Here is a 27,071-nt window from a genome sequence, read left to right on the forward strand (position 1 = left end):
TGCTTATTTGCAAAAATTCATTGATATTATTTTGTCATCATTCCCATTGAACCAAACTGACTCAGAAAGAAATGCCATTCCCTTTTTGTTTTACATAATCTGCATATTAAAGAGTTTGAAATTCTATTTTGCTTGTTTTATTGTTGTCGCAAGGGAGATGAAGGTTTGTTAGGTTTTGTATTTGGGATTTTACTTCTGTAAGCTGTTCTACATTACCTTGAGTTGGACAACCATGTCCAGTTATTAACAGTTTCTTAATATTTTTTTAAATGCTGATACCTATGATGTCTGTGTGTGATTAATTCATTTTTATTCTTTGCTTTATTGAGCTTTCTGTGTTTATGCTTAAATTCCATGTTCCCACTGTAATTCTGTCTTTATAATTTCATTTTTTTTCCTAAATCCCAACATCAGTAGTTAGGCATCCCAAAGGCTTTGATCTAGCCAAGTTATAAACACCATTAATGCTCTCAAAAAATCCTCATCTCTTCATCAGTAATGTGTCGAGTGCTATCTGACCTGAGGGGATCATCATCCAGCTCTATATTGTCAATTATTTTCTATCTTCTATACATGTTTCTTTGCTGTGGTAAAAATATCATTGCCTTCTCACGCATGATGATCATCCACATGCAGAATTTTCTAATATTCACCCTGTGAGGGAGGTAGGCGGCATTTAAATCTAACAAATAAATATTCTGTTGTCAAATATAGGTGCCTGCTTCTTTTAGGGAGGCAGCTGGGATGACATACATATCTTCTTGGCATATATTCCTAGTGTTCTTTATTCATCCTTTTCGCATTGTGAGGTACTTCAACAGTAGTTCAACACTCCCAGATAAACTAATTCTACTTGAAACTAAAGTAACAGAGTCTTCCATGTATGAAAGTACATTTCTCGCCTATTGCCTTTACTGGCCAAGGAATCAGGGAGGGTCCCTTCTAAGACATTTGCCATGTTCACATTGCTTCTGAGGACTAAGCTGCTTCTTATCTCAACATTCCCTGGGCTGTGGTTCTTCCTCCATTTCTCAAGATCATTCACACAATAACATAACATCTCTCTCAGAAACCATCCCCTTCCATCAAAACGAGGTAGCTCAGAAGTACTTGACGGAGTAGGGGAATCAATTGTTTTATACGTAATAGAAATTTTGCTTCCATTTTTTGCAAAGTGAGCTGAATGTTAAAAGGTCATACTAATTGCTACATTTCCAGGCAACAAAATAAATATAAGACACCAATAATTAGATGTAATTTGTGATTTCATAGACTATCATATGTTTAGCTGTTATTTTAGACATAGGATATTCTAGAGATTAATGAAGCGGTCCAGAAGCCTTTTTATAGTGTTGAGCTTATTTTAAGCAAGTTCTTTTGCCAGTCTTGCATTCAGTAATTCTTGACTAATGGTGTGGAAATGTTTTCTTTAAATCAAACATTAGGAATTCTTAAGGTTCATATTTCCAAGGCAGGAAATATAAGCTTCAGTGTATTTTCTTCCCTTTGAGATGTGCTGCAAGTTGGTAGCATGAAGACAAGGTTTTTCCAATTGGGTAAAGTAATCACTTCTGTTCAATATATTTAATATATTTTAATTACATTTCTACTGTGCACTTCATATATATTGTTCTATACCACTTTACGTAAAAGTTTCAATCCTAAGCACATTTGCCAAAGAGTAAATTCCATTGGACACAATGGAACTGGCTCTCAGGCTATACATCTTGAACTATGAGTATTAGGCTTAGAGAGAGAGAAAAGGATTAAGATTCAGAGATGAAGTATAACAAAAGAACAATGGATAGGCTCCTCAAAAATGGAGATTAAACTTCAAAGAGAGGAAGCAGACAATTGCCATGTACATAAACAGAATAAAATAAAATAATTTAAGATCGTTCTATCTAAATATCTACTGCTCCACAAGTTTAGATTACATTGTGTTTCCTCCTGGGTTCTAAAAAATGTCATTCCATAAACTGGGGTGAAATTTCTTTTCCTTTGCCATGTCCAGCTATTGCTCCTGAGGAGATTCAAAGAAGAAAAGGTTTTGACAAACTTCCCCCTTGCTGTTTAAATTTGGTAGAAACAAGTTATGATTTCTTAGGAGTGTAGTCAACTGATCTTAATTGCTAGATAGGCCTAAATGCATCTTCACAAGTTACAATTTTTAAAAAAGTTATATTCCTGCCTTAGGCACAAAGCCATCTGGGTGACTTTAAGAAGCCATTCTCTCAGTTCTAGGGAAAAAATTAAAGGTGAACCAGTTTGGAAATGTTGCCAAGAAAATTGCAGATACTTGTTTATGTGATTGTAAGGAATCAAGATTGACTTGGAATAAATAAATAAATAAATAAATATTCACTAATGGAATGAAACATCAGTTTCTTTAGGTATGTGAAATATAATATTAAAGATGCAGTCCAGTGCAAACTTACCTGGGAGACATTACTATTAAAAATAGTGAGCGTAGATTATAGCCCAAATCAATCTGAAAACAGTAATAAAATTTCCTGTAAAACGTAGTACTTTGTTTGCATTTATCAATATGTTTCTTTAAGAAATGCTAATAAGCCCCGATCTATCAGAAATGAAGAAAAGTCAATATAATTTCAAGTCCCAAATACTGAAAGTTTCTATTAGAGAGAGACTGAATTTTGGGGGAAATGTCTTTTGTCTTCTTAGCAAATGAAAAAAAAATTAACTGCAGTCCTATTCAATTGATTGGATATTGGCATTATGACACAGAGATAACTGATATATTTGAGGGTTGCATGAACCATAATATTCTGTGTCCACTGTTTAATATTGTTATTTTTATGCATTTACCATACCATACAATATGTTCCAGCTACAGTAGCAGACAATTCCTGGGATTTAACTACAGAATGTGCATCACATTCAAAGACTGATACACTTCACTCAGCTTCCATGTGAATATTTGCAAAACAAAAATATTGTATCCTATGGCAAAAGACCTGCTTTTTAAAGGCATGTATTAGAACTCAAATATTCCAAGCTCTTAATGTCATTCATTCCTGTCATGAAACTATTGTTAAACAGTTTTATTAGAAAATTCTCAATTTAGCATTATGAGAAAAGGAAAGAAGCATTTATGCATTTATGTATTCATTTTTTCAACAACTTCATCTTTGGGAGCTATTGTTATTAGTGTAGCTATATGAACTATGTGAACAATTGGTTGAAAGCAGCAGGAGACTGAAAAAAATCCATAGGTGACTTGTTCTTGTATCAGTATGCAGAAATACTTTTTGATATAAAAATATATATGAAGAGATGATGATGACAAGGATGACAAGGATGATAATTGATGATGACAAGAAGCTGGAAAAATGTCTTGCCTAGAATGTGGGAGAGGCAATGGTTCACTAAATAATAGGGCTGAAGACGATCTTGAAATTCTTCTCCCAAAGTTGAGGACAAATTGGTAGCCTTTTTTGAGGAGAAGGAAACATTCCAAACTGTTTCTAAAAGGGTTCACCCTGAGGAAACAATTACTGAGAAAGAGGGGGGGGGAGACTCCTGTGGGAGGAGTTTCCTTCTCATGTTTCCATTAGAATGTAGTGGAAGTCACAAAACCAGGGGACTGTGATCCATTAGAGAGATCATTGTAGAACACAGGGTTCAAACTCGTGGCATCACTTTGCTGCCACATGACATATTGTGACATTTTCCCCCTTCGCGGAGCTGGAGTGGGTGTGGCCTGCACATGATGCATCTGACTCGCAGGCCACCAGTTTGACACCTCTGTTGTAGAATGAAAGGGTAGATAATTAATAGATACCCTGAGTCCACTGCATAAATAAATAACTTCAAAAGAACCGCTCTTCAGCCATGAACATTTCTCCAACTTTCTCTTCTCTTTTGAAAGAATTTTCTGAAGTGAAGTCCTTTTCATCAAATTGGATTAGAACTGGAAAAATGGGCAGAAGGAGGAGAGTTTGACTTCTAAATATCAAGGCTAGTCAAAGGTGTGATTTGATTGAATGGTGACTAGATCTAAGCTCATCGCTGAAGTAGTCTTCTTTGAGCACAAAGCACATGCATAACAGTGGTCAGTGGCCACTTTAATGCTTTGCAGGATGGAACACACACAGTTTCTATTGTATAAAACATCAAAGCAGGAATGCCAAGGCAAATACACCTTGCTTCTGTTGGAAGAAATATCACTCTAGTTCAATTCCAAGCAGGGAGAAAGACACTAGAAATATGGAAGCTGATTGGAAAATGGTTTATTGATAAACATGGGTTTGAGGTCCTGGACAGCTGACCACATGGAGTTGAGAATGAGGGTTATTTATACTTTATCTTGGCCCTTGCCCTTGAGCTTCCTGTTGCTGTGCAAGAAAGGTATTCTATTGGTTGTTCTCAGACTCCCATAGGGCCATGTGTGGTCATGTGTGTCTGAATCAAGTTTAGTTGAAGCCTGGAGGGTGATGCAATGTCCCCAGGTGATTGTGCCATGTGGTGAGCTCTGTTGATAGATAATCCTATTATGTCCTGGAGGGTAATGTCTTAATCCCATTACCCTGGACCTGAAGGTCTTTCGTTTTGTAGATAGGCTGGTCCAGTCCTGCTTGGGCTATTAAGAAAGGTTGGCCCTGCTTTCCAAGATCATGTTTCTCCTTTAGGGAAATATAATATTCTGCCTTTTTAATATTTCTCAAAACATTCCATTCTTCTAGGAGAAGGGTGGGTGCTAACTTTCTACACTTCTAATGTTTGAAGCAAAGTTCCAGGACAGCCAGTTTACAGAGACCTACTTAATGTTTACTCCTCATTTTTCAGGCACTTAGCTGCTGGTTGTCCCAAAGGGCCCTATTCAGACTCATTCTGATGCAATCAGCTGCATTCACAAGTTGCTCCTATCCTTGCTGCTCCCTTATGAGACTGTCATCCTCTTGAGGATTACCTGTCACACCCGGCAAAGCAAGAAAACAGAGAGGTTCGACTCAAAAAGGAGTCTGGTAAGAATCAAATATATGCAAGAATTGTTCTGCTCATATGAGTCACACTGATAGCTGATGTTATGCTGCAGCACTGCGCATAAAGCAAGGTGAAAGAAAACTAAATGATGGGGAAATGGCAGTGAATGGTTTGTGTTATTCAGACTGCCTTATGCCAGCCTGGTTTTATGAGTTGAAGTGAGGGACAGTGTGTTCCCTTCACAATGCAGGAATGCTTCTAAGCAAATGAGTCTCGTTTCCTGTTAAAAAAGGAATGATTGTTTTCCTCTCCCACTCAGGAATGTGTGTACTTGTTAGTCCAATAGGCAATTTAAAGGAGAGTGCAGTGTTATACTAAGAAGTAGCTGTCCAAAGAAAGTGAATGCATCAGTATACACAGAATCTGTCTCTGTGGAGGAGGAAAGGAGCAAAGGCCTTTTATGTCTTGACCCTTTCTCTTCCCTAGACGGCATCTGATCCAGTTAATTCAGTGTAGGGGCATGCTGGTCATGTTGAAGGTTTTGTCTAATGGATTGGCTTTTTGCTGGAGGTGGTTTTTCACTCAGTATTCATCTTTTCAGGTCTGCTTTCAGGCACAAGGTTAAGTGGGAGAAAATATTTCTACATCAATTTGTTTTAATTAGATCATGGACAGGCAAGGAAGGTTTGCAAGGATAGAAAAGTATGGAGAGGAGAGGGTAGTACTTAGGTGCATTTTCCTTTCCTTTTCTTACTTCATGCCTTATTTCTTTGGCTAACTGTTTCTTACCCTGTTTTGGAACTTTGTTTATCCTGCAAACAAATAATAGAACCAATATTATGTATGCATGTCATGGTTAAAAGAAGAGACCCTGGGTTAACTTTAGCTCATCTTGGTTTCCATGCATAGCTAGTTGTCTCAGTACAAAACGATTTAACAGTGATATCTGAAAATCTTCAGTTTGAAATATCCTGATCTGAAATCTGAACTAGGCCCAAAGGTCTTCAGAACCTTCCTAATGTTAGGGCATGGGTGGAGTGCAATGAATGAAGAAGGCCTAAAGTAATCTCATTACAAATATCACCATCTTTAAAAGGGATTATTAGTATAACTTGTCAGGTTAGCCCTTACTATCAGAATCATTCGTAAAAATTCATAGATTTGGCTATACAAATATTCCATATATAGTATCCTAGATTGTATTAGTATATATGTACTATTATTTATGCACATGAATTATAGAATATTAATCAAAACTAATTTATTACTATAGTAACATTCTAAAAAATGTATACAGAGAAAAATGTTTAGATTGGGCTCTGGTTCACACATAATAGATTTTCTACAGTTTAAACTGATAGGCCCACTTATACTACAGGAGTAAACTTTGAATACTATCTAAAATTGACTTTGAAATCACTGAAATTATCTCATGATGAAGCAGGCTTAGAATATTTGCACTTGTGAACTGATTCATAGCCTGAATTAATAGCAAGTGACAAATTTGTCAATGTCAAGTTTAGATCACTAAAGTTTTCTGCATATTTTAAGACAACATTTGACAGTTTTAAAAAGTGTATCAAGAATTTTCTTGAACACCAGGCTGTTTTGGTCCATGCTTGTGTTTTATAGCATTGCATCTTGATTACTAGAAATACTCCATCATAACCTGTGAATATGGAGAATGTCCCAAGCTTTTCATGGAACTGATATAGTGGAATGCATCAAAGCTAAAGAATAGAAAATAGATGAGAAGGAAAAATGTTTGCTTTGAAAAGCAGTTTGCTTAGAAATCAATGTGATGTTAGCAACTACTAATTTATTTGTGAAACTACTAAATTCTGAGCATTTAAATCAAATGCTTATTGACAATTTTTAATCCTGAAACCCAGCAATATTCTCAAATATTTTCCATGATAAAGTGATACTGATGGTAAGTGGCAACATAAATAATCAAATGTATGATAATTTTGCACAGCTTAGCCATAAAGTCAATCTATTTTATGCTTCCATCCATCACCTCTGCACTTTACAGTCCTTGTTCTAATTCCTCAAATGGAAATGAGGAATTAATGATTAATTGAAATGTTTCTACATGAAAAATGCTGAGCTGTAGAATAAAACCATACATAGAGAACTCATAAAGACTAGGGGGGAAAAGAACAGGTCTACCTGCACTAATGACTTGCTAAAGTCTCAACCTGCAAGGTCCATTTCAGCATACATGACAAATAGGAGAGGATATTTGTGTGACTTACTGTTTCCATTGCTGATTGCTTGTTTGACAAGACAAATTGGCTTGGTGTGCTTCAAGTCCATCAGCTAAACAGTGTGTCTTCACTATTGCTCTGTGTGGGTGTGGGTATGGGTGGGTGTCACATGTTCACTTAGCAATCATTTTGCTTAACAACCTGCTTTTTGAAGCAGATCGAAGTGAGTAAATGAGGACAGAGTGTATATTTAAATAAAGGATGCCATCATGTATTGTTTTACATCCAGAGTATAGACCAGGAACAATGCATTCCTGGCATTCTTTATCTTTATGGAAAGCCTCCATATAGAAAACTTCCAGAAGTAGCTTTGTAAATTAGCTACTGAATAATTATTATTATAGGGAAGAGAAAAGAAAACCTTTTACATAAGTGGCAATGTAAACAATTCTACTATATTTAATTATATAATTAGCCATCTGCCTGAAACGGTATAGGGTTTCCTGCCTAGGCAGGGGGTTGGACTAGAAGGCCTCCAAGGTCCCTTCCAATTCTACTATTGTATTGTATTGTATATCCAAACTTTGCAGTAAGTAGAATTAGGTACTATTGTCCCACAGTTCATAGAGTGTTGGTTAGGAATAGGGTTGTTTCAGAGAGAGCACCACAATAAATGTACTGTATCTTGGATTACATGGTGATAAATTTTGATTGACAAATCAAAAATTTGCTTGTTCATCTAAGCATATGTAGAATTACACTACTTCCGGGATTTAAATTTCTGCTTAAGAACACCAATTTCTTTTAATTCTTCAATCATCTTTAGGCTCCTTTGTTGCTGCTTTTGGACTCAGAAACATTTTTATTCCAGTATTCATTATATTATTATTTGTAAAGGCCCTATCTTTTTTTTTCCAAATTTTTTTATTGGTTTTTACACATATATAGGGAAAGGTAAATGGGTATACAAATTTTTTTGGCAGCTCCCACACTGGAGTTAGTAATCCATCCAGCACTCACAGTTTTTACAATCTTAAAAACAAAATACAAAAGATAAGCAGAAAACAAGATCTTATTCTATAAAGTTAACCATGTGTTCATTCATTTTCCATTGTCACTTTCTAGAGTATCACCAATTGCTATTTATTTCAAATACTTTTATTTTTGTGATCTGAGCCTTTTCGATATAGCTTCTTCCTTCCTGTCCCCAGAGGAGCCTTCAGCCCCCACTCCTGCACCATACTGCCCCTCTCACTACCTTCGCTATGTTCGTCCTCTAGGAGGAGATAATTCATTTTGATGAAGGCTTCCACTTCCTGCACTGTATTGATTTTAATCCTGTTTCCCTCCCAAAAGATCAACATTCCTTCTGGCAATAACCATCTAAACCAGACTCCTTTATTATATAATTTCTTTGATAAGGAGGAGTACTTCCTCCTTCTCTCTTATCTTTTTTGGAATCTGCTTAAGGATGGTAATTTCTTCATCTTTATATTTCAATGGTCTCTCCCTTTGGGTCCCAAGTACCTCATCCATTGTGGTCCTCCTGGGAAATTTAACACGTACCTCCCTTGGAACATTTTGACTTCTAGCATATGCTGAGTTTATCCTATAGACTAGATCCATATCCCACCACAGCTGATTTTTGTCTAATTAATATAGTCTGCTAATATTGTACTCATGATATCCTTAAGATCTTCATTTTATGTCTCTGGTAGATTCTGGAATCTAAGAAAAAAGGACATTCTTTCAAATTCTGTTTTTACCAAAAAAATTTCCAAGTCTACATTTCCCTTCCGGATTGTTTTAATTTCTTCCCCCAACCCAGCCGCTCCTTCCTCTAACACCAAAATCCTTTGTTTATTTTCTGCGATATGATGTTTAAGGTCTCTGAGTTCTTCTTTGAGCTATGTCATTTCTTTTTTCAAGTCATTCCGTCCCCTCATCAGTTCTTGAAACATTTGAGTAACAGATAGTTCTTTTGATTCTTCTCGAGACCACTCTTGCTGTAACAATGATGTGATTTTTGTTTGTTGCATACTGACTGGAGGAGGCAGATGCGGGGGCTGACAGTGACTTGCCCGTCGGTGTCTTCTTTGGCCCCATTTGTTTAAAGTTCAGAAAAGTCAGCCTTTTTCCAAAGAAATGGCGTCCGAGGAGTGCGCAGCTGTGCCAGTCCCCAAAATACAAAACAAAGCCGAAAGCGGCCGTTCACAGTTCACAGTTCCAAGGCACCGAGGCAAACCAAATATAGGGTATCTAATAAGCAAAGTTCAGTAGAACCACATTTCGGGGAGGGGTCTCGGTTTCCCTCAGAGAGAGTAATAAGGCTGAAGGTGGTTTCGAAGGGCAGACTTCATTTATGATTGAACAAACAAAGAAGGGAGGCCATCTTTGCTCCTCTTTCCACCAGGAGAAAGAAAACAGAAATCTCTATCCAGGCTTTTAAAGGAAAAATGGCTCGACAGTCATTCCTGGCAATCGTGATAAAGATCTTTCACCATTAGCTAGCTCGAGTGACAGTTTAGCCTTTGTTGTCTCTCTTTTAAGAGAGATTGTTCAAATACCACTTATTCCGAGGGGGGGTCAGAGGAAAGAACCCCCTCTCTAATCTCTATTCCAATAGGTTGAACACAAAACTTACAAAAGTCTGCTGCTTTTCCTTTAATCGATCAGAGAGTTCAGGATGGGTCCCCCACCACCAGGATCCAGCCACACTTCTCCAAGTACATTCTCTCCTCCAGGTCCATTTGGCAAAAAGGCGGGCAGCGCAGTGCTGTCCCTCGTCCCCCCCTCCGCTCCCCGGCTCCTACTGCCAATTTTGGGGGGCTTCAGCAAGCCGCCCTTCGGCAGGGTACTCCTTCAGGGCTCCCTGTGCTCCTTATGGAGCCAGCCAGGGAGACGAACAGCGGACAACATGTCCGTCGCCTTCAGGAACCAGAAGTCGTCTCCAAGGCCCTATCTTTTGAAATGTTTATTTCTGTTGCTTTCTATGGCTCCTAAACTAGCAAATAGAGCATTTTATGTTTAATATTCTACAACAATAGGTGTATCCATTTTTTCTTCCATAGTTGTCTACTGTCTATTTTGTTACAATGATCAACTGAAGTTCTTTCCTTTAGGAAGTGTCAGCAATTTGGTTCTTTATAGTTCAAGCAAAGATTGTCCTTTGAAGTTCAAACCCTTCCTCTTGACATGCAATCCTAAGTGAGATTCAATTCCTCAGATCAGCTACTCTTGTTAGCCATGTTGAAAAACTTACATTTGTGAGACTAAGGTAAAGGTAAAGGTTCCCCTTGCACATATGTGCTAGTTGTTTCTGACTCTAGGGGTGGGGCTCATCTTTATTTCCAAGCTGAAGAGCCAGTGCTGTCCAAAGATATATCCTTGGTCATGTGGCTGGCATGATTAAACCCCAAACATGCACTGTTACCTTTCCACCAAAGGTGGTCCCTATTTTTCTACTTGCATTTTTACATTCCTTCAAACTGCTAGATTGGCAGAAGCTGGGACAAATACGCGGCAATAGGAATTTGAACCACTGAACTGCCAACCTTTCTGAACGACAAGCTCAGCATCTTAGCCACTGAGCCACTGCGTCTCCTCATTCATGAGACTACCTACATATAGGATTAAAACTTGCAGAAAATATGACTTCAGCAACAGAGTGGTCAATGCCTGGAATGCACTACCTGACTGTTGTTACATCCTCAAACCCCAAAACTTTAACCTTAAACTGTCTACCGTGGACCTCACCCCATTCCTAAAACGTCTGTAAGGGGGTGTGCATAAGTACACCAGCGTGCCTACCATCTCTGTCCTACTGTTCCCATTTATTCGTACTCATTTCTTATGTATATACATATACCTGCATATACTTATATGTTTATATGTTATATTCATACTTATACTTGTTTGTTCATACATGCTTGACAAATGAAAATCAATAAAATAAATCAATAAAATAAATCAATAAAATAAACTCCCTGCTTAGAAGATCTTGCCTTCAGTAAAAACATGACTATTTGAACTATGTGATATTATCCTCCAGACTATCTAAAGTTTGTACTATTCTAAATGTGATTTGTTCAAGTGTACTTTATTGAGTGAACAACAAATTAATAAGTTTATACATCCTGGTAAACCCTAAATTATGGATCAAAAACCATAAAAGCCAAGTTACATGGTCTGCAACTTACATATGTCAGTATTGGGATGAGAGTTTGTAGATAAATCAGGACATGAGTGAAATGCTTTATACAATAATACAATAATACAATACAATAGTAGAGTTGGAAGGGACCTTGGAGGTCTTCTAGTCCAACCCCCTGCCTAGGCAGGAAACCCTATACCGTTTCAGACAAATAGCTATCCAACATCTTCTTAAAGACTTCCAGTGTTGGGGCATTCACAACTTCTGGAGGCAAGCTGTTCCACTGATTAATTGTTCTCACTGTCAGGAAATTCCTCCTCAGTTCTAAATTGCTTCTCTCCTTGATTAGTTTCCACCCATTGCTTCTTGTTCTACCCTCAGGTGCTTTGGAGAATAGTTTGACTCCCTCTTCTTTGTGGCAACCTCTGAGATATTGGAATAATGCTATCATGTCTCCCCTAGTCCTTCTTTCTCTTAAGCTAAACATACCCAGTTCCTGCAACCGTTCTTCATATGTTTTAGTCTCCAGTCCCCTAATCATCTTTGTTGCTCTTCTCTGCACTCTTTCTAGAGTCTCCACATCTTTTTTACATCGTGGCGACCAGAACTGAATGCAGTATTCCAAGTGTGGCCTTACCAAGGCATTATAAAGTGGTATTAACACTTCATGTGATCTTGATTCTATCCCTCTGTTGATGCAGCCTAGAACTGTGTTGGCTTTTTTGGCAGCTGCTGCACACTGCTGGCTCATATTTAAATGGTTGTCCACTAGGACTCCAAGATCCCTTTCACAGTTACTACTACTGAGTATGGTATCACCTATACTGTACCTGTGCATTCCGTTTTTGTTGCCTAAATGTAGAACCTTACTCTTTTCACCATTGAATTTCATTTTATTAGATAGTGCCCAATGTTCAAGTTTGTCAAGATCCTTCTGTATCTTAAGCCTATCTTCTGGAGTGTTGGCTATTCCTGCCAGCTTGGTATCATCTGCAAATTTGATGAGTTCCCCATTTATTCCCTCATCCAAATCATTGATGAAGATGTTGAAGAGTACTGGGCCTAAAACAGAGCCTTGGGGTACTCCACTGCATACTTCCCTCCATGTAGATGCAGTTCCATTGAGAACTACACGTTGAGTGCGGTTGGTCAGCCAGTTACCAATCCATCTGGTGGTGATGCTGTCTAACCCACATTCTTCTACTTTATCTAGTAGTAGGTTATGGTCTACCTTATCAAAAGCCTTACTGAAGTCCAAGTAAACTATATCAACGGCATTCCTCTGGTCCACTAATTTTGTCACATTATCAAAGAATGCAATAAGATTAGTCTGGCATGATCTGTTTTTGACAAATCCGTGTTGGCTTTTGGCTATTACTTTGTTTGCTTCTAGGTGTTCGCAAATTCGTTGCTTGATTATTTTTTCCAGAATCTTTCCTGGTATTGAGGTTAGGCTGATAGGTCTGTAGTTTCCTGGATCTAATTTTTTCCCTTTTTTGAAGATGGGAACCACATCAGCTCTTTTCCAGTCCTCTGGTAGTTCCCCGGTGTTCCAGGATCTCTGAAAGATATAATTCAGTGGTTCTGAGATCTCGTCTGCTAGTTCCTTCAGAACTCTGGGGTGTAATCCATCCGGTCCTGGTGATTTGAACTCATCTAGGGTAGACAGGTGCTCACTTACCATTTTCTTCCCTATTTCAATTTGTGTTCCTAATTTTGTGGTGCTGCTTTTGATAGGTTGGACTGTTTTATCCCTTTGTGTAAAGACAGATGCAAAACATGAGTTAAATAGTTCTGCTTTCTCCCTGTTGCTTGTCACCTTCTTGCCACTTTCTCCTAGCAATGGACCAATTGTTTCCTTAACTTTTTTCTTGTTTTTAACATGTTGGAAGAAGCTTTTTTTGTTAATTTTTACTTTTGTGGCAAGCCTTTCTTCATTGTGAGCCTTAGCTTTCCTCACTTCATCTTTACAGGCTCGGGCTATTTGCTGATATTCTGCCTTAGTTATGTCCCCCTCCTTCCACTTTTTATACTTACTTTTTTTGTCTTTCAGTTTGTCAGATAGTTGTTTATGCAGCCATGCTGGTTTCTTTTGGGAGCTGTTGTTTTTCTTCTTCATTGGTATTGTGTTAGACTGGGCTTTTCTAATCTCATTTTTCAAAATTTCCCAAGCTTCTTGAGTTGTTTTCCCCTCGAGGATTCTCATCCATGGAATTTTTCCCAAGCTCTCTCTAAGTTTATTGAAATTAGCTTTCTTAAAGTCCAAGACTCTAGTTTGACTTTGTTCTACTACTTGTGTTTGGATAATGTTGAATTCCAATATTGCATGGTCACTTGCCCCCAGGGTTCCTATGGCTTCAACACCTTCTATCATTTCCTCTCTGTTAGTGAGAATTAAGTCCAGTATGGCTGATCCCCTTGTTTCCTTCTCTACTTTTTGGAAAACAAAGTTGTCTGCTAGGTTTGTTAGGAACCTGTTGGATCTTCCACTTGGTGCAGAGTTTGTTTCCCAGTTGATGTCAGGGTAGTTAAAATCTCCCATTACTATTGTGGTGTGCTTCCTACATACCTTAGTTAGCTGACTAGCAAAAAGTTCATCTTCTTCCTCTGCTTGGTTGGGTGGCCTGTAGTATAGACCTATGGCAATGTCATTTCCCCCACAACCTTTAATATTGACCCAAATGCATTCAAGATAGTTCTCATTATTGTTGTGCTCTATTTCTGTAGAGACATAGTTATTTCTTATATATAGTGCAACTCCACCTCCTCTTTTATTTGGTCTATTTCTTTTAAATAATTTAAATCCTTCTAGCTGTATGTTCCATTTGTCAGTTTCATCCCACCAAGTTTCTGTAATGGCAATAATAATTTACTATGAAATGTCATGTAGTAGCACAGAAGTTGGGACACAAGTAAGAAACTTCAGCATTACATAAAGATATCATAGTGTGTCTATAATTATTTTTGTATTATCATTATATGTTATGGACGTCATTGCTCACAAAACAAGCAAGTAAATGCCACTTTATACTGGGAGACATAGCTGCGTTTTCATGACATACTTAAATGCTGCTATTTTATCTCCCAATACCACACAGTTCTGTATATGTCATTTTTACTCTGCCGTATTGAAACCAAATTTAGTAATTTATGTTTGTTAAATTAGAAAGTCTAATTTCTCAATCTCTATGAAGGAATCTGTTTCAATCCAGATGACAGTGAAAACTGGGAGCGTTTGGTCATTTTTGTTAATTGGATAGCTTAACACACACAATCATTTTCATGGGGATAAACTGAATTCAATTGATTCTGAGTTCTTGATAACAAAGGTTACTGAACTTTGTGTTGGCTTGCCTTTACCCCCACAGATTTATGTTACAGATCGAATGTTTTTTTTAAAACTTTTTTTTTAAAAAAAAACAATAATATCTGAAGTAAATTGCGTCAAGACATGTATCCCTTCCTATGAACTTAAAAATGATCCCCTAGTATGATTAGACACTGCACATTATTATGGGCATTTAATGGGATTTTATGATTTATTGCAGACTGATTCTGCCGGGTCCTTCCCCTGAGCAAAGTCAGAAGAACATATTGAACCAAGGACAAGCGAAGAATTCAGTCTGCAGATACCACATAGAACTTTAAAAGTGGCTGATAGATCAAACAATATCTCTGCCAACAAGTGCTGATAGCATGAAACACTGCTCCTTTTCTTCAGCATCATTTCTCTTATATAACATGCTTAACAGCAGGGAAAAAATGTGATAATAGCATGGCATCAACACTAGTGAGAACAAGTAATATTAGTAAGTATATTTGTGTGCTTTGGGACACAAACAAATCAGGTCATTATTTTCTTCAAGGAAATGTATATTATAGATTGTGCAAACAGATTGTTCCCAAAAGGGATCCCTCTATAGTTGTGACTGAAACACAGGAGTGAAATGCTACTGGTTTGGGCTGATTCACCTGAACTGGTAGTAAAAAAAATGCTAAAAAAAGTTTTTAAAAGAACTTCTGATAATCAGCTATGTGACAATCAACTGTGCCAAGCAATTGTCTGAACTTTTCTTTTACTTTTTACTTATTTTTTTACTATCGATCAGTTGTGCGACAATCAGCTGTGCCTGAAGTTCCTGCTTGTTGCAGGGGCCATTTTGTGTGAAGTCCAGCTGCTTTTACACTGTGTGTCCATCAGTTGTGCAGTCACACCCATCCAGTCACATGATTACCAAGCCACGCCACCAAGCCATGCCCACAGAACCGGTAGGGAAAATTTTTAAATTTCACCACTGCCGCAACTTGATGATAAAGGCCTGCATTTTGTAACTTCCACTTTATTGCAAATCCTACTTTGCTAATTGTATTTCCCTGTGTTTTCTCTCCCATGTGGAGAGGATGATAATGATTTTCATATTTAATATCTTCACTAATAAAAAAAGGACTACATTTGTTCATTTTCAACAGCAAGAGAAGAAGAAACAAAAGCATGGCAACTTACTTTTCAAATCCATCTCAGTATGTACACTATATTTGATTATTGGGATCTATTCAGTGACATAATCAGCTTATTAGTCAGATGGCTGAGATATTCTCAGCAGTTTTCAGATGCTTGTCAGAGATTCCTGTGAAGGCTACAAACATTACATCAGTGATCTGTAGTTATAAAATTGAGGATATACATCTCATTAATTGGTCCTAAAGTATCTAACTCCATTTCCAGTGCCTGTTGTAATACATTTCTTCTTTCTCTCTCTTTCATGTTTCTCTCTAATCTAGAAAGCTTCCAGTGTCTTTTCCCACCTTACAATTCTATGACAATTCTGTCCCATTTTTGTTTGATTTAATGTAGAACTATGTAGGTTAGAGAAGAATTATTTGCATTTTGTGGTAAGAAAACAACAATGAAGGAAATTCTGCAGTCTAGAAGAAAGTGGAACAGACAATAAGGAAAGACAATAAGGAAACAAGGAAAGGGGACTGGAGACTAAAACATATGAAAAACGGTTGCAGGAACTGGGTATGTTTAGCTTAAGAGAAAGAAGGACTAGGGGAGACATGATAGCAGTGTTCCAATATCTCAGGGATTTCCACAAAGAAGAGGGAGTCAAACTATTCTCCAAGGCACCCGAGGGTAGAACAAGAAGCAATGGGTGGAAACTAATCAAGGAGAGAAGCAACTTAGAACTGAGGAGAAATTTCCTGACAGTTAGAACAATTAATCAGTGGAACAGCTTGCCTCCAGAAGTTGTGAATGCCCCAACACTGGAAGTCTTTAAGAAGATGTCGGATAGCCATTTGTCTGAAACAGTATAGGGTTTCCTGCCTAGGCAGGGGGTTGGACTAGAAGACCTCCAAGATCCCTTCCAACTCTACTATTGTAATGTATTGTATTGTATTGTAAGAGTACATGTGGATGGACACTACATTTCACACATTCCCTGGAAATAGTTTAATCTCTAGTTATAGATCTCCCTGTGACTATGTTTATCAAAATATGTATTCTAAGTATTTTCAGATTTTTAAGTTTCTTCTTAATCCTTCAATCAGTACCATCCTAACACTGCATATAAGTGCTTAATTTCTTCATCAACCATTAACAAAGCTCATTATTTCACTCAACTCTCAAATTTCTTTTAATAAAGATTGAATCTATGCCTCTGACTGTCAGCAGGGGGCCCATTCATTATTCTTCTCTTACTTTCAGGAAGAGTTGTATCTAATCATGTGCTTCATCCTTTGCATATAAACTGAGCAAGTGAGTATGAAGAAAAATGAAATACAGCTAATATTACTGATTAAGAAGATCTAATCTGTCTATCTGGCTTTCATTCATTATCTGTTTCTTTCTTGGCCACAATATGAAAATGGTTTACAATTTTCTTCAAGGATGGTAGTTTATGTAGCTAACAGGTTCTAATCCAGATTATCTTTTTTCAAAGAATCAGCCTACAGTACATTGGTTAAATATTGCTACCTACGAATTTGTTGTCGCAAACAGACTTTCAAAAAATTAAAACAAGGTTAACTTCTGCTTTGAATTGAAGGAATTCTAAAAACTCAAAAAAGCCAAGGCAGTCTTGATGGCACTCCCATAATTATTAGAAACATGACTATTTAGAGAATTTGTTAGTTTCTGAGGTGAATAGAGCTCTTATTCTCTTAATTTACCATATGTGGTTGCCTTTTATGTGGATTTAGGTTCAGCAATCTATTTGGGACTATGGTGCCTTGTATATTAAATTTCTCACATATTAGAATAAATTTGGGCATCTCGATTGTCTTGATTGTGTAACATTCCATTCAGATAAATCTGCTCAGAATCAACTTTGCATTATTTTTTATAGCAAATGAAATAGTCTACCCTTTTGATAAAGTTATTATTTCCCATATACAAATTAATATAGTTAATCATGTGATACAATGTTTTAATTATTTGTATTTCTATAGTATTGATAAGTGACCTGAGAATTGGTAAGCCTTTTCAAAGACCTGGAATCACCTTTGAACCCCCAAAATTAAATGAAATAACACAAGGAGGAATCTGAATATTTGCTTGAGAGGTAACGTGAAAGCGAAGCAATTGCTTTAACTTTGGCTTCAACTTTACAAGGGATAAAATATTGAGTTAAGGATGGAACATGAGATATAATCAACTCTCCTAAACTTCTACTTGTCACGAAATCCTTCTGGATGAGCCAGAAAGAAACATAATAAAAGGAAGGAGGAGTGTGAAAGTCCATGACTGCTGGATTTATTATTGCTTCTGACAACTATAGCTTTACTGTTTGAATTAGTAAGACCACACCTGGAATACAGCATCCAGTTTTGCTCACCACATTATAGAACAGATGTTGAGACTTTTGGAACAAGTGCAAAGAAGAGGAACCAAGATAAAAAAGGGCCTGGAGACTAAAACACATGAAGAACAGTTGCAGGAATTAAGTATGGCTAGTCTGGAGAAAAGAAGGACTATGGATAACATAACAGCAGTATTCCAGTATTTGAAGGGCTACCACAAAGATGAGGAGGTCAACGTATTTTCTAAAGCATCAGAAGGCAACACAAGAAACAAGGAATGGAAACTATTCAAGGAGAGAAGCAACCTGGAAGGAGAAATGTCCTAAAACAATGAAAACAATTAACCAGTGGAACAGTTTACCTTCAAAAGTTGTGTTATGTATCATAGTTTTCCCTCTGGTCCATTTTGCTAGGGGGCGCTGTGCTCGATGCTGATTGGTTGATTGTTTGACAGCCAGCATATATAAAGGGCTGTCAAACAGGGCTCAGCTGTTGCCAGTTAGCTGAGATGCGCGAAATGTGAAGTGCCGTGTTTGGCAACCTGTTAGCAATAAACTGTTAGCATTTGTTAAGTCCTGGCTCGCCTCTGTTTGTCCACCCATGTTCTCCCAGCTAGAACAAGTTGTGTGTGTGTTTCATCACTAGAGGTCTTTAAGAAGAGACTGGACAGCCACTTGTCTGAAATGGCATAGGGACTTCTGCTTGACCAGGGGATTGGACTAAAAGACCTCCAAGGTCCCTTCTTGCTCTATTCTGATTCATTGAGTTAATTAATAAGTAGGGAACTACAGAAACTACAGGGTGGCATTATGATTCTAGTGAATTTATGGGCTACTTCCTCTATACATCATAGTATAGGATAATTTAGTCTTTTAGGGACTGGTAGTATTTTGTCTTTTAGATGCCATAATAACTAGATCAATCAGCTTTGGATACTATGCAGCTTAACTGTTCGTGCTTTCACCTTAGGCAGCAAAATATCTTGGTTTAGTCTAAGTAAGATTATTGAGTTAGTACATCTGCCTGCTAAATGGTGGACTCTTGCCAGCTCTGTTAATCATGTCAGCAGCAATTCTAATCATAGAAGCCAGTTTTGCTTCTGAGTGAACATGTATGGGATTACATTGTTATTCTCTCAAATTCTAAATCATTCTAATGGTTTATGGGGTGAGAAAAAACATAGAAAAAAGCTGGAAGCCCACCTGTTGAGCATAGTATATATAAAGTTCATTAGGCTATAATGACTCAAAAGAAATATAACTTTCATGAAAAGCCAAGAATGCATCTTAGTGTTTGTTTTGTTTTCCCTCTCCATGCCTTTCTTTTGCCAAGAAATCAACAAAAGCTTAGTTCAAAAGACAGACAGAATGTCATTTTCCAGCATGACTCAGAGACGAAGAAAGCTTTGCATTGTGAATAACAATAAGCTGTAGACGTCTCTCCTAATTGAGGACATCAGTTCCTTCAAATGTTGCTAGGTGCTGTTCATTAAACACTAGAGACCCTTACCTACCTTTGCTTTGGTGATTATGCATTTCAAAAGACAGAGAAATAAAAGACAAAACTGATGTGGCCTCTCCCTTCAACCACACTGTCAGAGAGGTTGGACATCTGAATTCTATAGAAATGTTTCCTGTTTAGTCTGCCTCCTGATGAGCCAAACATCATTTTAATCCCCATATATTGGCACTGATATTGATTAAAGGAATGAGACATTAGTAACAACATCAAATGTTATCTGCAAGTAAAAAAAGCTTCCAAGGAGAGCAGTTTTTATGATGTCAGATTCACAGGATACAAGCATGGTCCCGAAAGGTTCAGAAAACTTATCTTTAAGAGACAGTTGGCCAAGCCACTTGGAGTGACTGTATTGTAGGACACAGATATAACAGTGATGTTTAGCTCTTGTCCTAGGGAAGTGTGCTTGAGGTAGGCTCTTCAGATTTAGTGGACTTGTGCTAGGGAAGAATTTAATTCAATGAAAAATAAAATGCCTGTCCTGTTCTTGATTTATGTCCAGTTAGATGCAGTACATAAAATTCTTTTTTTAAAGCACAAGTTTCATTAGATTCCCCAAAACTGTATAACTAATGATTACACCTTGCATTGCTTTCTAAATGGGTACCACTAGGAAAAACCCTGGGACATTTCTAACTGGAATCCACACCTTATATCGGACATTAACCAAATTGAGCAGGTCAAGAAGTATTTCACGAGAAGAGTATTCCATTCCTCTACTCACAATAGAATCCCTTATGCCACCAGGCTTGAAATTTTGGGCTTGGTCAACCTGGAACTGTGCCACCTGCGGTCCAAATTAAACATAGTACACAAAATCGTCAGCTACAACATCTTACTGGTCAACAACATCTTCAGCTTCAACCACAATAATACACAGGCAAACAATTGGTATAAACTCAAGGCAAACTGCTCCAAACTCAATTGCAGAAAATACAACTTCAGCAGCAGAGTGGTCAATGCCTGTAATGTTCTACCTGACTCCATTGTTACAGCCTCAAACTCTCACAGCTTCAACCTCAAACTGTCTTTGTTCTTTTCATTATAGAATTTGATTCATAATTCTTTTGATCTCTCTCTATCAAAGAATCCTAAAATTGGAAATGCTTCAGTGGTGGGTTTCTACCGGTTCGCATTAGTTCGGGCGAGCCGATAGTGGTAATTTGGCCTTGGTCACAGAACCAGCAGCGACTCAGGCTGGCCACGCCCCTGAATCAATTCAATTTACAAAACAATTTATACTGAACTGTGCAAGCACACACAAAGTGCGGGCAAAGCGAACCAGTAGCAACGCCAGTAGGAACCCACCCCTGAAATGCTTATGTACAATGGAGTACGGTAGAGTAAACTTTTAATAGTATAAAAAAACCCTCCATCTCCCTGATTTATGTTTTCCTGAGTTCACACGTGTGCATCCACAAATCCTAGTGCCTACAAACACTACAAGGAAATGCCAATAGTGAGTAACATTCTTGAGGTTTCAGAATACAAAAAAGAAGGAAAGAAATAGACTGGATTATTACACTGCAAACAGACATTGAACTACTTCAATGTCTGGTTCGCCTGGTGCGCCAATTGCGCCCCCTACTGGACCGGAGTGCCCTGCACACAGTCACTCATGCGCTGGTGACGTCTCGCCTGGACTACTGCAATGCCCTCTACATGGGGCTTCCCTTGGGATGCATCCGGAGACTGCAGCTAGTTCAGAACGCAGCCGCGCGGGTTATCATGGGGAGTACACGATACTCCCACGTAACACCCCTCCTGCGCGAGCTGCACTGGCTACCTGTGGCCTTTCGGGTGCGTTTCAAGGTATTGATTACCATCTTTAAAGCGCTCCATGGCATAGGACCTAGTTATCTGCAGGATCGCATCCTACCACACACGTCCCTACGACCAATCCGCTCACACAGGGAGGGACTCCTCCTGGTGCCGTCCGCTAGGCAATGCCAGCGGGCGACACCTAGGAGTAGGTCCTTCTCTGTGATGGGCCCAACCCTCTGGAATGACCTCCCCCCCGACATCCGAACTACCACCGACCTCCGCTCCTTCCGTCAAAAGTTAAAGACTCACCTGTTTCAATCAGCTGGCCTGGCACTCTCTTAGTTTTGTCTCCCGGGGATATTTCAATTGGGTTTGGGTATTTTAATTGGGGATGTTTTTTAGGGTTTCTATAGTATATTTATTTCTTGTACAGTCTTATCTCCTCCATCCAAATGTTTAGTATTTAATTGTTTTATATCATTGTATTTTATCTGCATTTTATTTGACTGTACACCGCCCCGAGTCCCTTTTTGGGAGATGGGGCGGTTTAGAAATCCAAGAAATAAATAAATAAATAAAATACTTAAAATGTTAGGGTGTTCTATAGAGCTTAATCCTAAATATTTTACAAGGTTTCCAGGTTACACTAATATTTTGGCTGCTCTGTTAGATCAGGAGAAAATATACAAAACAGTGTTGTCTTTTAGTTTTTTAAGCCAAACAGAGAATTTGTTCAGCATTGTCACACTAAAGGAGATGTCACATACTGTCTTCTTGCCCTTTAGGTATTTGAAAATAATAGTTACAACAGTCTTAAAAATATATTACTTGGATGGAAATCCTACTAATTCAGCAGCAGTTCCAGGCATACTAGGTATCAATTTATTAAAAGTACAGTTACATTCCTTAAGGGAGAGGTTGGGGAATCTCTGGGCTATAGACCTAATCCACTCCATCAAATCATGGATGCTTACTCTAAAGGCGACAATATTTGACACACATTCCAAAAGGATGGGTCTTGAAATATGACATGCTGCCTTGAGAACTCTTGTGGATGTTGCTGCCTAAAGCAGTGATCAAACATGAACATTTTCAAGCTTCTAATCTCTATGAGGCAGTGAGCCAGACTGCTTCCAGATCACCTTTCCTAGAGAGAGTGTTTGTGAGTGAGACAGAGACCTCTTGAAATTAAGTTTTTTTTTCTTGGTTATCGCCCAGTCCACCTGGAGAAGTGAGAGGAAAGTGATACCCACATTTTTAACAATTGTCTTTCTGAATAAGGTGAACATCAGCCACAGCAGAAAAGTGTCATGCAATAATTTTGCTATTGCTGCTCTTGTCCTGCCTTACCTTGGCCTGATGATTGATTTTATATAGCACCCCCTTGAGTCACATGCAAGTGATGTGGGTGGCTACATACATTAAATAAATAAATACCGGTAGTCAAGATAAGGCAGGATAAAAGCAGCAACAGGGAAAACATATTTTATTATGTTAACGTATTTGTTACCCAGTGTTAACATTTGTTACCCAGTGTCAGGCAATATAAGGTAATATTGGAAAATTCACTTATTATGAGGAAAAAAGGAGACAAAATTATAAAAGCAGAATTATGAGACTGCAATGCAAGCTTCACCTCTTCTGCATATTCATTGTGATGTCCCAAGCTTGTATTGAGAGGATACAACTTACAACTTTACAATACAATGTGGCTTTCATCAGAAGCTTCTGCACAATACTTTAAGCCAACAAGAAGATAGCCAAATGAGCTCTGCATGTTGGATAGCATCATAGTCACAATATCATTGATTGTTTTATGACTTCCAGAACAACAAGAAAAAGAAAATGTACAAATTATATAAAGCATATTAGGACAGAGAAACTCATGCATGCATGCATGTCATCATGATCATCATCATCATCATCATCATCATCATCATCATCATCATCATCATCATCATCATCATCTTAGCCATTGTCTATCCACTTAGGAGTATGGCATTTTCTACATGTTTCCAATCAATATGGTCCTGCACTTTTTTTGCCAATTGGACCTGCAATGTTTGCTGATATCATCGATCCATTTTGTTTTAGGTCTCTTTTGTGGATGCTTTTTATCAAATGGGTTCCATTCTGTGATTGCCTTAGTTCATCTGCCATCAGTTCTTCTTACTAGGTGACCACCCCCGTAAGGCTTGGAAGCCATCCTTGTATAGGGTCTCAAACCTGCCACATATTGAAACATATTCTACTGTGGGAATCTGGAAGGGGGGGGGGTTGTATCAAGCATGGGAGATATGTAGCCAAAATAAAATACCATCTCAGAAAGTCAAGGTCACCTTGTCTCTGCATCTGGACGGATGTGGATGGGAGAAATCTTCTTTCGTGACAATGATTGATTGGACCATATGATGGACTTGTGGGTGTTAGGGCAGGGTCTTGAACTTTCAACTGGGTGGGGAAAACCTGGAATCTTTCTGATTTGGGTTTTCCCCAGATGTGCCAATATGACATCTCTAATAAAATGGAACTTTGAGGAAACTCAAGCCTTAGAGTCTTCTTTCATTTGGGGTGTTACTTGGAACCCTGACACCCCATTTCACTTTTTTTTTACTTTCTTGATGATATTGTATACTTTGTTTGTTCTCTAATCTATATTCTGGCTTTTTTATCTTGTCCTGTAATGCCAAGCATGCATCTTTCCATGGCTCTTCGTATTATTCATAGCTTTTGTATTGATTGTGAGGTTAATGTCCATTTTTCATCACCATATGTTGGCACACAGGTAGCTCACACTGATGAAAAACCTTTCTATTCAGGCATAAGAGGAAGTTGTTCTTGAAAACTATGCTTGCCAAATGTCTGCCAACCACATTTAACATGACGTTCAATTTCCTTTATTGAAACACCTTCCATTGAGATCCATTGGCCAAAGTATATGAAGTGGTCTACTCCATTTAATTTCTTCTCCAGAATGTTTTCTTTCTTTCTTGGTAAATTTATTAAATATAATCTGGCTCTTTTTCAGGTTTATTTCTAAGCCAAATGGTTCTCCTGCATTGTGCAGCTCTTGTATGTGCCTTTGTAGCTCTTCTGGGTCTTGTGAGAAAAGAACAGCATCATCCTGTAAATCTTAAGTTATTTTAATAGGTGCCACTGATTTTTATTCCATCTTTTGCCCAGACTTGTTTGCAAAATACTTTTTAAGGCAGGCTGAGAAAAAGATAAGCAATATTGTATTGCCTTGTCGTATACCTCATTCTATGTTGATTTCCACTTTAAAATCATTAAGGCAAATTGTTGCCATTGTTTTTTTTGATATATTGAAAAATATATGACTGGGGCCTTGTGTGGGTAAATGAAATTATGGACTATGTCATTGGACATGTATGTGTCCAGAAGGGTCTCCCAAGATAAACAGGTCATGAGGGATACACACTGATCACATCTGCCATCCCACATTGGACTATCATGGCAGATTGTCGTCTATTCCTTCCACATGCCAATGTATGCATATATGATCTCCATCCATCCTATAGAACTATAAGGTTAATTTATTTATCAGATATTACATTAAACTCTAATCATGGACATATCAGCACACAGAATAATTTCTTTATAATTTCCTAATATTCAGTTTACCACTTCTGTTGCGAATATTTTCAAAAATGTAAGTCTCTGCCATTTTTTTTCCTATGGGAACTGTGATCATTGCAGCCATTGGATTTCATTAAAACAAATGGAGCTGCTTTAAGTTCTCTGGAGATCTCCAGAACTAAAATGAAAGCAGCAGAGAGAAAATTTGTCCCTTGTGCGGTCATGCACAGCCAATGTGCAATTTGCTTTCATTATGAAAGTTGCCCCTGTCTAGTATCTCCTAATCAGCTCTTAAATGAAAATGGCTAAGGCTCTGCTGTGAAGATCAAGGAGCTTTTTCAAAGTGTCACATCAGTATGGAATACTGTAGATTTAATGAGAAGGAATGGTTTCCTTTTAATGTACATGGAATGTGCAATAGAAGGTAAGTACTGCTGACAATCATCACTCCCTTAGTTGAAACCTCTATGCTTATACTGTATGGTATAACCCAATCTATTGGGATTTAAACAAGTTGTAGCTTGAAATGGCCAATTGCTCACATTGAAGCAATTCACTTTATCACATCAGTAAAAAAAAAAAAAACATGATGAAATTGTTGAGACCTAAATATTGTAGTTCAGTGGTAAATCCGAAGGCAGATGTGAAGAGACACCTAATGGTATTTTGATTCAGGAATTGTATCCACTTTCCACCATAATTTATGTAACCATGTTTTGCAACTAAGGGCTTTTTTGTTTAAAATACTTTTCTTTGAAATTATGCTTTAGTGTTGTCATAAATAAAGTGGATGGAGTAGTTAGCTTTCCTGAAGGGAACCATCCTTTCCTGAAAATTAGTACTTTTTAGAAGTACTAAAGGACATAATATTTAAAGTACATATTAACCTTAAAATAATCTGAATAATAATAAAAGCCCCTCCATGGATATCCCCTTGTCATGGGGAAGGAGCTTGTGATCTTCTGATGACGTATGCAGTCAATAATATATTCTATGAAAAGGGTCCCCCATGCACCACAAGGCATAGCCAAAGAGCAAGACTTGGTGTATCAATTAATCCATTAATTACTGAGGAAACAGCAAAAGAATCAGCTGTCATCCAAGTTAACAAGCAATGCTTCAGATGTTAGATTTCCTGGGCATCTATCAACAAATCAGCAATGGGAACCAGGAGCTATGGTTGGGCAATGGGGTTTAGCCCTGTAGGATTTCACAATGAACAACAATCCTAGACAAGATAAAAGAATGCTGTTTTTGAAAATTGCAAACACATTATGGTCTGTAATTGCAAATACATTATAAATTGGAACCAACAAAATGAGGCTACTTAAAGTGAATGTTTGAACTGTAGAAAGGAATTTATTCAGATTCAAACATCACTGAAGAAAGATTAGTAGATTCATTACCAGAAATAAAATATTCAGGAATGGAGAACTGGAAGAGATTAAGAAAAAAATCTGAAAATGGAAGACCCAAAATCAACAGTAGAATAATACAAGAAATTCATATAACAGCTGGAAATATAGAAGAAACAACTGATATGAACTACAGAAATGATAACTTAGAAGTACTAGTAATTACAGAATCAGTAAAGGCCAGCAATGAAACAACCTATGAACTGACCTGGCCATCCCTCCCCTGTTTCCAGACTGCCAGAAACAGACAGTCGTGCCCCCCCCCCCCAAAAAAAAAAGACTGGCATCTATAATGAAGGATGTCAAATCATTCAAAGTGCATATTGTGCAAACAGTCAATCATATACTCAACGCATGCAAGAAGATCACAAAAATTGTAGACAACTCACTTGCCAAAAATGACTCCCTGGAACATGAGTAATAGTGATCACATATCAGTAAAGAAAAAAAAATGGTGATAACATAGATTTGGAAAAGGTTATGGAAAATGAGCAGATTGAAATATTGTGGCGTTTCCAAATATACCAAATATTGATACGTTCTTGGCATCAGGTATAACTGTATAATTGAAGAAGAATGTCATAATTAATGTGGCAATACCAGCGGATAGTAGAACAGTAGACAAAGAATTTCAATAACAGATTTCAACATCAAGATCTGAAA

The sequence above is a fragment of the Natrix helvetica genome, assembly GCF_964273705.1.
Source record: "Natrix helvetica genome assembly, chromosome: 1".
NCBI lineage: Eukaryota > Metazoa > Chordata > Lepidosauria > Squamata > Natricidae > Natrix > Natrix helvetica.